Source organism: Diceros bicornis, chromosome X (assembly GCF_020826845.1).
Source record: "Diceros bicornis minor isolate mBicDic1 chromosome X, mDicBic1.mat.cur, whole genome shotgun sequence".
Classification (NCBI taxonomy): Eukaryota; Metazoa; Chordata; class Mammalia; order Perissodactyla; family Rhinocerotidae; genus Diceros; species Diceros bicornis.
In genome coordinates this window covers 8253417-8268325 of record NC_080781.1, presented here as the reverse complement: position 1 = coordinate 8268325, position 14909 = coordinate 8253417, and the positions used below count along the sequence as shown (strand labels likewise).

The 14909-nt window shown below is 41.0% G+C and overlaps 1 protein-coding gene across 3 annotated transcripts in view; it reads left to right on the top strand.

Annotated features, from left to right (window-relative positions):
* MID1 (midline 1) overlaps positions 1–14909 on the top strand; it is a 198017-nt gene that overhangs the window by 47393 nt on the left and 135715 nt on the right. The window contains exon 1 of one of the 3 annotated variants that reach the window (XM_058535428.1): positions 1260–1851. The exons of 1 other annotated variant lie outside the window; for it this stretch is intronic. The gene's annotated coding sequence lies outside the window, so the exon portion shown is untranslated. Of the gene's footprint in view, positions 1–1259; positions 1852–14909 lie in introns of those variants that run through there. One more of the 3 variants, XM_058535426.1, reaches the window with a different exon arrangement.

The following is a 14909-nucleotide window of genomic DNA, read 5'->3' as shown; positions in this document are numbered from 1 at the left end:
GCAGGGGTTTGGGGATTTGCATTTTTAACAATCTCCCCAGAAGTTTCCTTGCACACACAAGTTTGAGAACCAATATTTCAAAGCTGGTGCATCAGTGCTTCTCATTGGGGCACGATTTTGCCTCCTAGGGAATATTTGGTAATTGATTATTATTGATTGTCATGAGTGTGGGGGTGCTACTGGCATCCAGTGGGCCAAGGCCAGGGATGCTGCTAAACATCTCACAATGCACGCAGCACAGCGCCCACCACAGAAAATGCTCTGACCCCATATGTCAACAGTGCTGAGGTTGAGAAACCATGGTGTAGGTCATAGTGAAGGGCTCTGAAGTAAGTACAAGAAGAGGACTGAAGTCAGCTTGTGTTGTTAGGTGGGCCGTTAACCTGCTAAGATGGGGGGTTACGGTGAAGTTATGGGCCTCCATGCCCAATTATTGGGCTGCCAAATTTTCACATAACTGGGCATAACTCACATCTATTGAACTCATGCAGATGACACTCCTGAAGATGCCAATTCATTATTTGCTAAGTTGTTTTTTTTCCCTCTGATACCAAAAATTTAAAAATATTTATTGAATTATTCTCACAAAATTCTGGCCATTTCTTTGGGGAAAAAAATATGCCACTGGTGCCACACAAAGTAGTCTTCGCTCAATCGACTTGCACTTTTTTGAAATCCAAAAGGTAGATTTGCACTGAAATCATGTTGGCTGAGAGTTGAATAAAGTTATTGTTTACACGGAGTTATGAAAGCAAACTTTGGAAATTCTTGTTAAGTCTGGGTTTAAGTTTATAAGAAGGCAGTTAGCTTTTTCCCATTGTGCTGAGATGACGTTCAGAATGTCCCTGTTAGTAAGTTCACCAGATCAGCCCTTTAGGTAAGGTGAACCATAGTGAAAGGTAGAGACACTTATTTTTAAAAATTTTCTTCTTAACCAAACATCAGTGTTTATTTTTCTAATAATTTTATTAGCTAAAATTATGCCTCTGGCCCTCAATAGATAGAGATTCTTGTTCGTTTGCTGCATTTCATCAGATTTGTGTGCATGTTCCCATTAAGATTTGTTTTTCTTAGATGGATATACAGTTCATCTACAGGGAAATGAGGTGAGTAACACCCTCCTCCCTTGATTGTTGGTTTCAGTTAAGGTGTTCTGCATAACAATTTGGTTTCCTCCCCAGCGTCTTTGCAAAAGTAGGACTTCGGTGCAAGATACCATTTTCAAAATACGTCTGGCTTCTGAGTGTTGCATCTTTCTGGCTGAAATAATTCTGCACTTTCCAAATGCTTTGGCTCTTTTAGGGAGCTTCTAGAAGCCAGGGCTTTAAGGTCCGTGGCTAGTTAGGCTTTGAGCAGACCCAGGGCTGTGAGGTAAGAATAGAACTCATCTTTTACTTTTGGAGCTTTAGACACTGTTTCCAGCTGCTTCCAGTCATTTAAATCCTGAAAGCTCTCTAATCCTCGCGGAGGCAGCCTTGCTGGCTCCCAGGGTCCACCCCTTCCTCCTGATTGGCGAGTCTCCTCCGGAGCCCACGCCAGCCACCTACGAGGTCTCTGAGACCCGATTTGAAATAAGAGCCAGGCGGTCCTCGCCTGCCTGAGACCGACTTTTCATAGGCTGGGAAGAAAAGCTTGAGAAACTTGACATTGTCTTGGGCAGAGTGCGTGTAGCAACAGATCAAAGAAAAAGAGGAAGAAAACGTGCTCTTTGCTGCCTGTGGATCTCGCTGAGTTGCTTTTGTCTTGCGGGCTTCTGTTGGGTTTAGTGTTGCCCCTCTGAAGACCGCGGCGTGGGCTTCGAGGCAGCTCGCTCCCTGCCGGATGGGTCATGGAATTCTAAACATGAGGCAGGTAAGCTCCGGGAGCTGCGCAGGCGGGTGGGGAGGGAGGGCGCAGCTCGGGCCCCCTGGGATGTTACTCCGGAGAGCTTGCTGGATTAGCAGATGCCTGGCCAAGTTGATCCATTTGGCGTAAAGATCAGGCTGCATTTTCCTAAGGGAACCAAAGAAGCAGATTTCCCGAGGTTCCCCCCCGCCCAACAACCACCCCCGCCCACCGTCGCTACCCCTCCCCACTTTTGCCTCTAATGGTGATTGGTGATGTCAGGCAGTCATTGTAAAGGGCTTAAAAGCGGTTTGCAGAATATGTAAATCAGTTCCAGTTTGCCGTCGTAGGAATGTATTGTGCAGGATCTATCTCGAGCTTTTAGCCTCTATCCTATGCTTTGGGTTAGAATAAAGACAACTGAATATCCTGAAAAAGAATTACACGGGGCCTCTTATCTCATTTTGGCTTCCCGTTCTGAGCACTTACTGTGTTTATGGCTGAGAAGGCGGAACCAGCCCGAAATGAACACAGACAGTCCTTCCAGAAAAATGCAGATTTGTTTTTTCGCTTCCAGCAGTTTTGAAATTGTATTGCTTCTGGACGTGAGCAGACAGCCCTGAAAGTAGTGAGCAGAGAAAGGGCTCGAGCGTTACTTAAATGAGTCTTTGAAAAGAATTCTAAACCAGTAGCTTCTTCTGTGGCTCCACGGCGTGACGATAAAATTCCTTATCAGCCCGGGCAGAGGTTTATAGCTTTGCTGTTAAGAAAAGAAAAGAAAAAAGTGAGTGTAGGAAGCCAAAAAAGGATGTAATTTACAACTCAATCAAAGTTACGGAAGAATCTTAGGTCAGTATTTAAATATCAAGATCAATACTCATACAAGGGGAAGACAAGACTGGAAACACATGCCCTAGACTGGCAAGGGCAGAGAATTACAAGAGGAATAATGTGGCTTTTGCCAGCTCTAAACAAATCTGGGTGGGGAAAGTTAGCATCTGTATTACCACCAGAAAAGCTCTTCGCTTTTTCTTCTAAGTGGGTTGGGCACCCGCTTCCCTGCGCACTTTGGGGGAAGTGATTTGCGTAGGAAGCAAACTTTCCGTTTAGGGGCTGGGGAAAGGGGTTTGGAACTTTCTGTCCCTTTCCTGCAGCCTCGGGAGGTGAAGCAGAGCCCCCACTGAATGGTCAGGCGGAAAGACCCTCTTTCTTCTTGCCCCGTCGCTTGCTCCCTTGGCAAGTTTCAGTGAGTGCAGAAAAGCACAGACGAGCAAGTGCCATGTGTTTTCAATGAATTGGCTGGCCTTGCTGGAGACTGTGGGGCTGAGGCTCGGTTTCTTTAAGTTCTGCAAACTCACCGTCCGACCCCATTCTTTTTATATCGAGCAATCAGATGGGATGGGGAAAAGGACCAAGAAACCTAAAAGGAAAAGATTTAAAAGGAAAAAGAGGAACGCAAAACATTTTTGAAAAAGGTCCTTGGCTGGAACAAAGAGGTCATTTGATCCTGTGTGGAGCCACCTGTCCTCTCCTCGATGGTGTCTGAGCTCAATTTTCAGAATCCCTGTTCCCACACAATTCCTCTGGGGTGGGGCGCTCCTCGTGCCTGATGCCAAAGGCATGCTGTCCCGAGCTTGGCATGATTTCTCCCATGCCTAGCTCCTTGTGGCATTCATGTCAATTGGAATTCAGCCCAGTATTGAAGTTTTAAGGGTACACATGTAGTAACTCCTTAGTTATTTAATGAATGGGCAACTTTTTATCCCACAACTCTGTATGTCCAATAGTTTTTTTCCCTGTTCAGTACTTGAAAAGAGGATGAAATAGGGGTGGGACACAGGGTGGGGAGGGGGAGAGGGGGAGAGTGGTTGCCCATCCAAAGAATCCGGACAATCCAGCATTTCAGGAATCTAACACATTGTTCCACAACAGCTAGAACAAGAATGTAGAGGGGAATGGGATGGTGGAGTTATTGGCTTGGATTAATCCTAACTTTACTTGAGTTTCTCTTGGGGGAAAACTGACTGTTGCGTCTGGGTAGGGTAAATCGCACCCACCAGCCTGTTTGTCTTATCAGCCCTGCAGCCCCGGCTGGGTTTGCAGAGTTAACTATCAAACAGGTCCGTGTGTCATCAGCTCTGCAATGAAATCCAATCTCTTCGCTGAGGAATGATCCATCCCTGGGGCTGCACAAACGCTGAGCAATGGTATGGCAGCCAAGAGACCCCTGCCACTGACTAGCCACAGCGGGTAGCCAGAAATTGCCCGCAGAATTTGAAAGCTGCCTGACTGGTGATGAGATTCAGAGGGGGTTTGCCTTCTGCCAGGTTGGCGGAAAAAGAATGGCGTAGAAGGGTAATGTTCTTTGAGGGTTCCTAAGGTCGTGCTGAGTTAGGCCAAAAGAAAAGTGTAAACCTGATTTGCCTTTATCAGGAAGTAATTTTAAAGTGTGTACCAACCTTTCTCTGCACGCTGATCATAAATGGGAAACTTTCCTGAAACTTCCTTGAGAAGGAATTTGCTGTGTTCCCAAGGCAAAAGGAAAGGCATGGCCACCTGTTCTAGAAGCCCAGCCAAAAACAACAGGTTTGCCTGTGGCATTCCCGCAACTGCAAATATCCTCCCCAAATAGCACACCACCCATTGTCCCTGCACATGAGTAGAACAAATAATTCTTTTTCGAGTTGGAAAAAAAATCATGTTCTCCAGACAAAATTGCCTACCAGACATATTTTGTGTTTTTAATATCCTGATGACTTTAGAAAACACTCTAAGAGAAGAAGGTGCGCACTCTATTTCTGATGGACTAAAACAAATCATTGCAGTTGCCTTATAGTGTGAAGGGGAAAAATAAGGTAGTTAGCCAATGCTTGAAGCAGCTGCTAAATTCTTAAAAGGCTAGGATGGTGCTGTTACAAGGAAGCTGTGACTCAGTTTGATTAGGCCGGTTACATTCTTTAGATTGGAATTAAAATGGCCTAGGACATCTGGTTTAATAATGAATGTCTTTGTATTAATCTTTCCTTTGAGGATTAGAAAGTCCTTTACAAACATGATTACTAACATGGTCTATTTATTCTCTGCCACATCCCCAGGAGAGAACAAGGTGGCAATTTGATCCTCACTGAACAAATGGTGAGGTGAAGGCAGAGAAAGGTGAAGTATAATGATACACAGCAAGTTAGGTGCCAGTCTGAGGATGAATACTACTCACCCGAAAGACAGGCTACCCATGCAGTCTTGGAATCGAAAGCAATAGTCTAGGGATTAAAACAGAACTCTCCTACAACTTCCTTTTGCTTATCATTCTGTAACCAGCACGTAGTGTCCCAAGTATGTTTTATAGTTTCCTTCATTTGAAAGTCAAGCCTGTAAACGTTTAAAAGGCATTTCTGTTCTCATTTGTCCCAACAGTGAGATCAGGCAGCTTTTATGGCATCAGATAGAAAGATACTGTAACTAACCGGAATTTAAAATATGTATCTGAGAAACGTTCCATTTCAACAGTTTTAAGTTTTTGCACATGGTTTGGAGGTCCAATGTCTTCAACACACGTTAGAATTTTCATTTTTTCCCTGCTCTCTTTCTTTGCAGGGAATGTTATAATCCACTTGCTGCCAGGTTAAAGATCCTTATTGGTCATTTTGAAATATTTTTGTCAAGTTGACTTTTCCTTGCCGTTCATTATGACGTGCGTTCGTAGTTTGCTTAGCTGTGGACTGCATAGACTGCAAGCAGATCCTTTAATTGGTAGTTACATGTTATCCGCAGACATTCCAGCAAGTTTTAAGGCTGTGTGTGTATGTGTATGTCTCCTGGCTTTGATCCCTTGTGTGGTAAATAGACATCCAAGGTAGCTATGGCAACCTGGGCTGTGCGTTGGTGAAAGCGGGGGATTTGGTCACTGGACAAAGAGTAATTTGTTTGATTAGAAAAAGGTGGGGCTGATCAGGGCATTTTTAAACCCGCATGCTTTGAGGATCCCAGTTATCCAAATCATTTGGATTTTTCTCAATAGGCAAGAAGAATTAATGGCTAACCACAGAGTATTTTGCAGATGTAATTTAAATGCTTTTTGATCAAGTGGTTGCTATTTTCAAAAAGCAACTTATAAAATGAAAGAGAAGTCCAACGTATAATATCAATATCCCTGTTATACTTAGTGTGAATGTTTGTTTTCAGAACTTGGTGAGATTTTAAAGAGAAAGACTATGATCCGGTTGGGCAGCGTGCATTTCAGTTATCCACCTGCAGAGGTCAGGCTTGAAGTGTCTATGATGGAAGGCCAGGCAGTGGACGCCACTGCTGGGAGTGGAGATCAGAGTCAGAGAGAATTGCTCTGCTTATTTGGAACAGTTAGTTAGCGATTCTTTAATCTTGTGACCAAAGCCATGATGAAAACGAGTTCATTCATGGAAGAGAATATCAAATGCACTGTGATTAAAGAAAGGGCTACAAAGCCAGGTCAAACAGGAATCTAATCTCCATTTTGATATGGGACAGTTTATCAACATGATTCTTGCTGGCTCATTATCGACTCCTTTTATTTCACATGAAACTCATCTCAGAGGTTCTGTTCTAGAAGATTGTTTCCCTCGTTTTCTGAACTGGCATGTTCTAGAAATTTCTTTAAACAAAAGGACAAAATATTAGGGACTCTTCCAGATCCACAAGACTCCCCCCCCGACGGAGGAAAATATTCCAGTGACACAGATCAGGATGGTTAATGGCTTACAGAAAGTTAGGTGGTATTAAGGAGCTCAGAAAATTGAGGCACTGAAAAAAAAATGGTTAGAGGGGACTTTCCTAAAATACAAACAAACCTAAAAACTTATCTGCTTTGTGCTATAAAAGAGAAGTTCTGGATAAAAAAGGCAAAAAAAATGGAAGATGTGCTGATCATTTGTAGTACAAGTGGATTTGAAGGTTTTACATATAGTCAGCTGTTTATGATGAGGATAATACAAAGGCTCTCCTTCATTTCTTATATCATTCAAGGACGTTTACTGAGTACTTACAGAATTAATATATTCAGTAGTTCATTCAATAAAGTTACTTTAAAGGATTATTATATACCACTTTTGGGCTACAAACATGATTTTGATATGGTCCTGGCCCTCAAATAACTTTTGATCTGGTGTACAATTTATTGTACCAATAGCACAATGTAAGTTATTCATGAGCAAAGTGCCTGCTCATTAATAACTATATTCGTATGGATAAGAATCTGCTTGATAAATTGATGGTAGCCAAAACTTTACTGAACTTAAGAGACTTGAGAAATGATTTGTAATTGTGAGATTTAGTTAATTTTTACCCATATATCCATTTGTAGAAATTTATGAATTCCTAGTTAAAATAAATTTATCATAATTATTAAATAGTAAGTTAATTAATTTTTCTCAATAGAGAAAAATAACTCATAGGCAGCCCCCAATATAGGAATGCTTCATGCTCTAAGAGTTTGTTGTTTGAAACCCAGAACATTTTCTAATGAGAAATGATGCCGTGATTGGGACAATCTAAAAATACTATTTTAAAAAATAACCAATCTGATTAATGTCAGATTCAGTTCTGAGTTTTGAGGACATGACTCCATGTTATACAGGATGGATCATAGAAGGAGAAAGAGTTGCCATACTTTTGGTAACAGACCAGTCTTGGCAATATTTGAAATAGGGAGCATTTGCACTAGTGTTCACTTTTCTTTCTCCATCCTTCTAATATCTTCTGGGTGCCACTGGGGTGTCTCTCCTAGGCCTATCCTAATATACAGTGAACTGAGTTTCCATAATTGCCCATCTTCCCACTCTCCTCTCCCCCACCTCCAAACCACACTCCTATTTCCTCTAGACAATGGTCTTGACCAGATGTTGGGAGAGAAGCAATATGGATGAGCTAAATCTCATGACTCTTAACCCTTTAATCCTCAGGATGAATCTTTAATTGGGGAAATAGCAGGCAGTAGAGCCTGGAGCTGCAAAAATCATGATTGTCCTCTCAGGGACAATATTTGTGGGCAGAGTCATGCATTTGGCAGACAGGACTTGCTGGTGTGTCTGCCTGTGGGTCAGACCTCTTCACTTGTTCTTTTCTCAGCATTCTGCCTGAACTTCTGGACTCACTGGCTTCTTTGTGAGTCACAGCCAGGGAGCCACAGGGGGCCGAGTGTGGGGAGTGATGGCATTTGTGGGTTTTGGTTGGTTGTAAGTATGCTCTTTGTAAACTGAGCACTGTCTATTTGGATTAGAATAAATAGAAAGGAAGTAGCTGGAGCTTCCTCTTATCCACACAAGTATTGGAAATGGTGTCTATATTTCCAGTTAATCGTTTGTCTGCCTGTCTTGGGACTGAGTTACTTAAGAGCAAGAGTCACATCTTCATTACCTTTGAATCGTCAGGTCCAACCACAGTGTCTGGCACACAATAAGAATCACTAAGTGTTTTACAGGCACATGCTGGATGAATTTTAGTAGGAAAAAGAATGAAAAATGCTCTTTAAGATCAGAGGGGATATGAAGAAGAAAGGGCATTAGAAAGGTTGGGGGAACAGCAAGGACTGAATAGATTGACATTAGAGAAAATTTAAAATATGTTGCAATTGATTAACCATCTAGTGCATTCGATTGTGTTATGGGTGAGGACACAACCCAGAACATGGCAGGCAACTTGGCTTATACTCTCCTTGATGGGGCTACAGAAATGGTTAAGAAATGGGACGTGCCCTCCAATAGCTTAAAGCATAAAAGCAAAGATAGAATCTGCTGCTTGCTCTCATTGAGCCCAACGTGATGTCTTAGGCCTTTGGCCCATGTGCAGTTGGTTTATTTTGCCAGGTGAGTGGCATGCCCAAGGTCACTCAGCAGCTGAGAGATTGTTTCTGGGAGGAGACTGAAGTCTTCTACTCTATTCCATGCATATGGAAGCCACATTTTCTGCAGTGAAATTCAAGATATACGCTGGACAAAGCACTTTGCTTCTGAGTGTGATAGACTGTCTGAGAGTTATGGTTAAAATGATGAAATAGAAATTTCTGAGACATTTAATGGTTTATAGAGACAACAGGACTAATACCTTTTCAAAGGGACTGCACGGTAGACTATGTTATCTGTCATATGTCAAGTTGTGGAGTGTGGCTTCAGTTGTATGTATTTTGAAGTGGTCTTCCCCAATTAAGAGGAAAGGAGCTGTTTGTGGACAAATGGAATTCATTGAATGCCCTGCTGAGTTACTAATAACTAGATGAATGGCCAGATAAAGCAATATGTAAATGGAAGGCATCACCAAATATTTGAAATCTATTTATTTACATAAGATCAAGTCTTCTATAGGAGATGCAGTAGGAATTCAGACAAAGAGTGCTGGTTGAAAGTTTTGCATTTGTGGGTTGAAATTTTAGCACAGAGGAATGCTTTACCCTCCATTGGGGGATAAAGGTATGAGCAAGTTTACATCTAAAACCTAAGTCTTCTAGACTCTCCATCTTACTTTCTTCTGACTGTGCTACATGCCTTCTAGTAAGATATAATTTGGATGTTTTTGGGTCACATGCTAATTTAATGTGCTAATAAATTCCAAGACAGTTCGAATGGGTTGATGGTTTATAATGAGTCAAGAATCAGGAAAAACTGCATCACATTTAGGAGAAAATACTATCTGAAAAATCCAAATAGTCCAACAGTCTTATATTTGGGTTTTGTGCTACTTCTGTCTATATATTCTTTGTTCTGATTCTAGATAACTGTGAAAATGTCAGAGAGTAAAAACTGAGAGGATTATGTTTACATAGAAGAAAGTTTAAGGAGTGAGGTGAATTCTTTTTTTCTATGAATTGATCAGCTGTGCTTTGTGAAAATAGTGCAGGAAAGTGAAATGTAACATATAGAAGGAAGAAGAAACTGTTAGTTCTTTTAGTCAACATATGGAGAAAGCAGAATAGAAAAATTGGCTATTGGGTGAGTGACTCCGTTTTTTTTTATTTGTCAATGTTTAAAGTGGATTTCTAAAGAGATATTGATGGTGCTGCCATTTTTATATGGCTCTGAGTGAAAGAAGGAAAAAAGTCATAAATAACTGATTGAGAGGGGTATGGCTTTCTGAATACTGTAGAGAAAAGCGTGAGAGTAGACTATTAAATAATGAATATTTATTGCTTAATGCTTCTCAGCCTGGAAGAGACACTTTCTGAATATTTTTAACATTTCCCCTTTCTAACATTTCAGCTGTCAGAATTGAATAGTTCACATGTAAACTACATTGTTTTGGTTTAACTAACAAAGAGTGATAAGACATGAATTGTTTGTGACAGCCCCGAACATTGATAACAGAAGACATTAATGCCTGCAGACACAGCCTACATGGTAAAATTCTGGGAGCAAAAATGCTTATTATGTTAGGCCAACGTGCTTTGACCTAGTTTTGCTTTTCTGCTTGGAAATTATGTCAGTATTAGTTACATCATCCCAGCGGATGAGCAATTTCAGATTCTTGTTTATTTCAGCGTCATTTTATTAGTTTGTATATTTAGTTCTGACCTCCAAGAAGCCAAACTAATCCTCATTGACTTGCATTTTCTTTTTGAAATGAGTCTTCTGCATGACAAAGAGGATTTTATGTATTAACAAAACAATCTAAGATGCAGTCTTCAAAGGCATTCGTTTCTCCTTGATCCGGAGCCACTGCCCTCTTGAAGGCTCCAAGAGGCCAGCCAGTTTTCTGCTGATCAGAATTAGTCTTCCTTTCTTTGTCTTATGGGGATGGAATAGATTACTGTGCCTAAGACTGCCATAGTTGAGTAACAACAAAATAAAATAAGACAAAGAGGTTGATGGGACATTTCCCAGCCCATCATCCTTAAGTTTGCCCATTGCATATTTCTGCTTTATTCATCCGGTACAAACTGGCCCAACATATTTTTCCTATTTAACATTTTTATTGAATGTTTTTCAAAATGAATTATTTCCTCAGTTGATTTCAAGCACATTTTTTTTCTGCCATTTAATACTTTCTATCACTAGGGGAAAGAAGCGTTTAATTCTTGCGTACATTTATGAATTCAAGTCTTCAGAGTGTGAGTTCTTCCAGTGATCAACTTGCATCAAATTTACAAATATAATTTGCTATCAAAAGACCTAGAACGGTTTTTGGTGCACATACTTTGGCATTTCTTATTAACAAATGTAATCAGGCAAGAGCCCACACGAATATGTATTCGTGATTCCTCTTCAAAAATTGACCATTTGGGGGCCGGCCCGATGGCGCAAGCGGTTAAGTGCGCGCACTCCGCTGCGGCGGCCCGGGGTTCGCTGGTTCGGATCCCGGGCGCGCACCGACGCACTGCTTGGTAAGCCATGCTGTGGCGGCGTCCCATATAAAGTGGAGGAAGATGGGCACAGATGTTAGCCCAGGGCCGTCTTCCTCAGCAAAAAAAAAAAAAGAGGAGGATTGGCGGATGTTAGCTCAGGGCTGATCTCCTCACAAAAAAAAAAAAAAAAAAAAAAAAAAAAAATTGACCATTTGCTCTTGTTTTCTAATTAAATCCCTTTGTTGTTAGCTCCTTTGCACATCCTCTGCCTGAATGCAGAAAACCTAAGAAAGGAGTGTCCCCTTCAAAGCACTACCAAACCAACTGAATTTTAACCAGGTAAATTGCTGATTAGCTGTGGATCATCTAAAGAAATGGTATGAGAGTAATTGGGATAGGCGCAAATCCTAATTGTGGTCCCAGGGGGCTTCAAACGTTGTTTGAAACAGTCAACTCAGAGTATTGCATTCCATGTCTGATACTTATGCTAATTTGAGTACTAGCATCCAGAAGAAAACTTTCTTAGAGGATTTCTGGAATCCCTAATTGGTTATAAACATTGTCACTCCTGAGCTGCCCAAAGTTGTGACATATGCTATGTGTCTCCTATAGTGATATCCATTTCTAGGTCTTGATGGCAGATTCCTCGCAGTTTTTCTGATTATCGTAGACAGATACAAATATATTTCCCTCATCTTACATAAACAGTGGCCTTCTATCTACACTATTTGCACCCTATTTTTTCCCCACTTGACAATATATCCTGGAGATCTTTCTATAACAGTGCACAGAGCTTCCCCCCTCCTTTTTTTTTTAACAACTGCATAGCATTCCATTGTGACAGCGTACCATAATTTATTTGACCCTTCCCCTACTGGTCACGTGGGTTGTGTCCAATCTTTTGCCATTAAAACAATGTGCATAGAAAAGCTTCAGGCATTCATCAGTTTATGTGGGGCAGGTGTGTCTGTGTCATAAATCCCCAGAAGTGGGATTGCTGGGTCAAAGGGTGAATGCAGTTTCTAATTTTGATGAACCAGTGAAATTGCATATCCAGTGTGTGTGAGTGCTTCCCCAGAGTCTCCCCAAAAGAGTGCATTGTCCAACTTGTACATCTTTGCCTACTTGATACATGAAAAGAAGTATCACTGTGTAGCTTTACCTTTCTCTTCTGAGTTGGCCTTGAGCATCTTTGCATATATTTAAGGGCCGTTTGCATTTCTTGTACAATGTCTGTTCACATCCTCCGTTTCAGATTGTTCTTGCTATTCAGTTTTTAGTCTATCTTTATAATCATTCACCAGAGTGATATATCTTGCTAACTGCCCCCAAGTATGTTGGAAATCATCTGAAAGGGACTCCTGTAGTAATGTAGCTAATTCTAAAGATTTTATGTGAATGGAAGTGGAGGTGGTTCACAGCAAACATCATGTTAGAGTCTAGATTTCTAGGCCTGTTTATCTCTTTCTCATCCACTCTCTAGCCAGCGAATATCGAGGGGCTTAGCTTTATAAAGCAAAAATAACCGCCAAAGTATGGAAAGCTTGCTACTGAGGGTCTAATTCCAGGAGGATGCTTATGTTGTTAGTACTCACTTTGTTGGAATTGCGACCATATTCCAAGGAAGGAAGAGGTTCCACTTTAAAGACTCAAGACCTTGGAAAAGTCATTAAGGAAATAGTCTCCACTTTTCCTCGTGGATACCAAATGTCAGGGTGCATCATTTATAAGAAAGATTTCAATATTTCTGTACATTGGGGTGGTTCTGTATCAGCCTTCTTGAAAACTGGGGCTTTATGATCAAGACCAACTAGAGGAGAACAGTTGCGTAGCTCTGAGGTTTCCATATGTGTTCTTTCTTTTAATAAGGAAAATCGTTTAGTGCTTATAAATATGCACAACAAGTATTTATCATTTTATGGGAATGAGCTAACTACTTAATGCTGTATGATTGCAGTTACCTCCCCTGTAAAATGGAAATAATAATCATAGTACCTATATTACAGGTTTGTTATGAAGATTAAATGAGTTAGCATTTGTCTACCACTTAGAATAGCACCTGATACAGAGTAAGTACTATGTAAGTGTGTGTTAAATAAGTTACAGAATGGTGGTTGCCAAGAATTATGGAGTGTCTGAGACTTTACTCTACTTGCAAGGACTTTATTACTCATGGCGCAGCAAGTAGCATGAGCTTCATGTTCACATTGGTTCTCCTTGCCCCCCAAGTCCTACAGGGCAGCACAGAGCAGCCCAGGTGGATGCTGTGCAGGTGGTGGGTTTGCCTCACAGATGTGAATCCTGAGCTGAGGGAACCTAAATCTCTCATAATGGACAGAAGCGTGCCTGCCCATTGCTCTGGAGGGAGACACTATCTATATCTTCCAAGACTGTTCACTAGACAAAAGTTCTTGAAAAGATAGTCTGGAACATGCTGCCAGTACCTCTGCTCGTAAGATGTGTGAAATGCAAGGAATCCGTGGAGAATTTTCTTCCAATAGTAGTCCAGTGAAGTATCTTTCAATGTTTTCTCATCAGAGCCCTAAGAGTTCCACAGAGCTGCTTGGGGCAGGAGGCGAGTGATTTTGCCCGGACACGGGAAGAGGGAAGAGATGAGGGGGTAAGAGTCACCCTCTAGTTCCCCACCATTCTAACAAGAAGATCTTGGATGTTTTCTTCTGCTTTTCTGCTCTTCCAAAATATTGGGCTTCTGATTAAGATTTCATTTGAACAAAGGTATCTTTCTTTAAAGAAAAAAGAAAAAGGAAAACACCAGGTCTACTACGATGGTGTTTGACATTATTTTGACAGTGATAAAACTACTGTTTAAGAGAATCAGTCTAGGCCATAGATTTGGAAGCACAATATCAGATCCCTTGGGTGAGGACCCTGATGTGCTATCCTAGCTTTTTGTGACCTTGGGTTGATTCCTTAAGCCTTCCAAGTTTCCTTACCTGTAAGATGGAAATACTATCACCAACTTACAGGGTTTGTGTGATGACTAAATGAAGAGCTGTATGTATATAAAAAATGAAATATAAAGCACTTAACAGAGTACTGGTTACATATCAGGCATTTAAGAAATGTTAGATTACTTTCTCTTTTTCTGGAAACGAACTTAAGGTTTCAGAGAAGTTGGTTTTATGGACATTTCCACTTGTTAGCCTCTGAATGAATATACACCCACCCACACAGAGACATGCATATATGCACACATGTACACACATGAATGTAATGCTCTAAAGACATCTCTTCAGGCAGATATCTGTGTGTGTGTGTTTATGCAGACATGCACAAATGCATATATATTCGTATGTATATATAAAAGTATCCTTGTAAAGTGTGAGGAAACTGTAATTTGTTGCTAAAAAATATACCTTTGTAGGTCAAATTCTCCTAATATGCTAAAACAATACCAAATCTCATCGAGGGACATGATCACTTATCATTAGTTTTCATATGTTAAAGAAAAAATTATTCTGACACTTGTTAAAACAGTAAGGAAGACTTTATTCAGGACTATTGTCATAGCACTAGGAGAGAGAGACCTGACTCAACTCCGAATACAGCACAGACAGCTAGGAATTTAGAGTGATGGAAAATTACTAAGAGGAGACATCAAGGGTAGGGGAATTTTTGCTAAAGCAACTTAGCAGGATTCTTACTGAAGGCAGGCCAGGGTGATCAAATGGGAGATCAAGGATGGGAGATTCTCTCTAAACTGACTTAGCAGCATTCTTGCTAACACTGGGCTATGTAGGCCCAGCAAGGACAGAGGTCA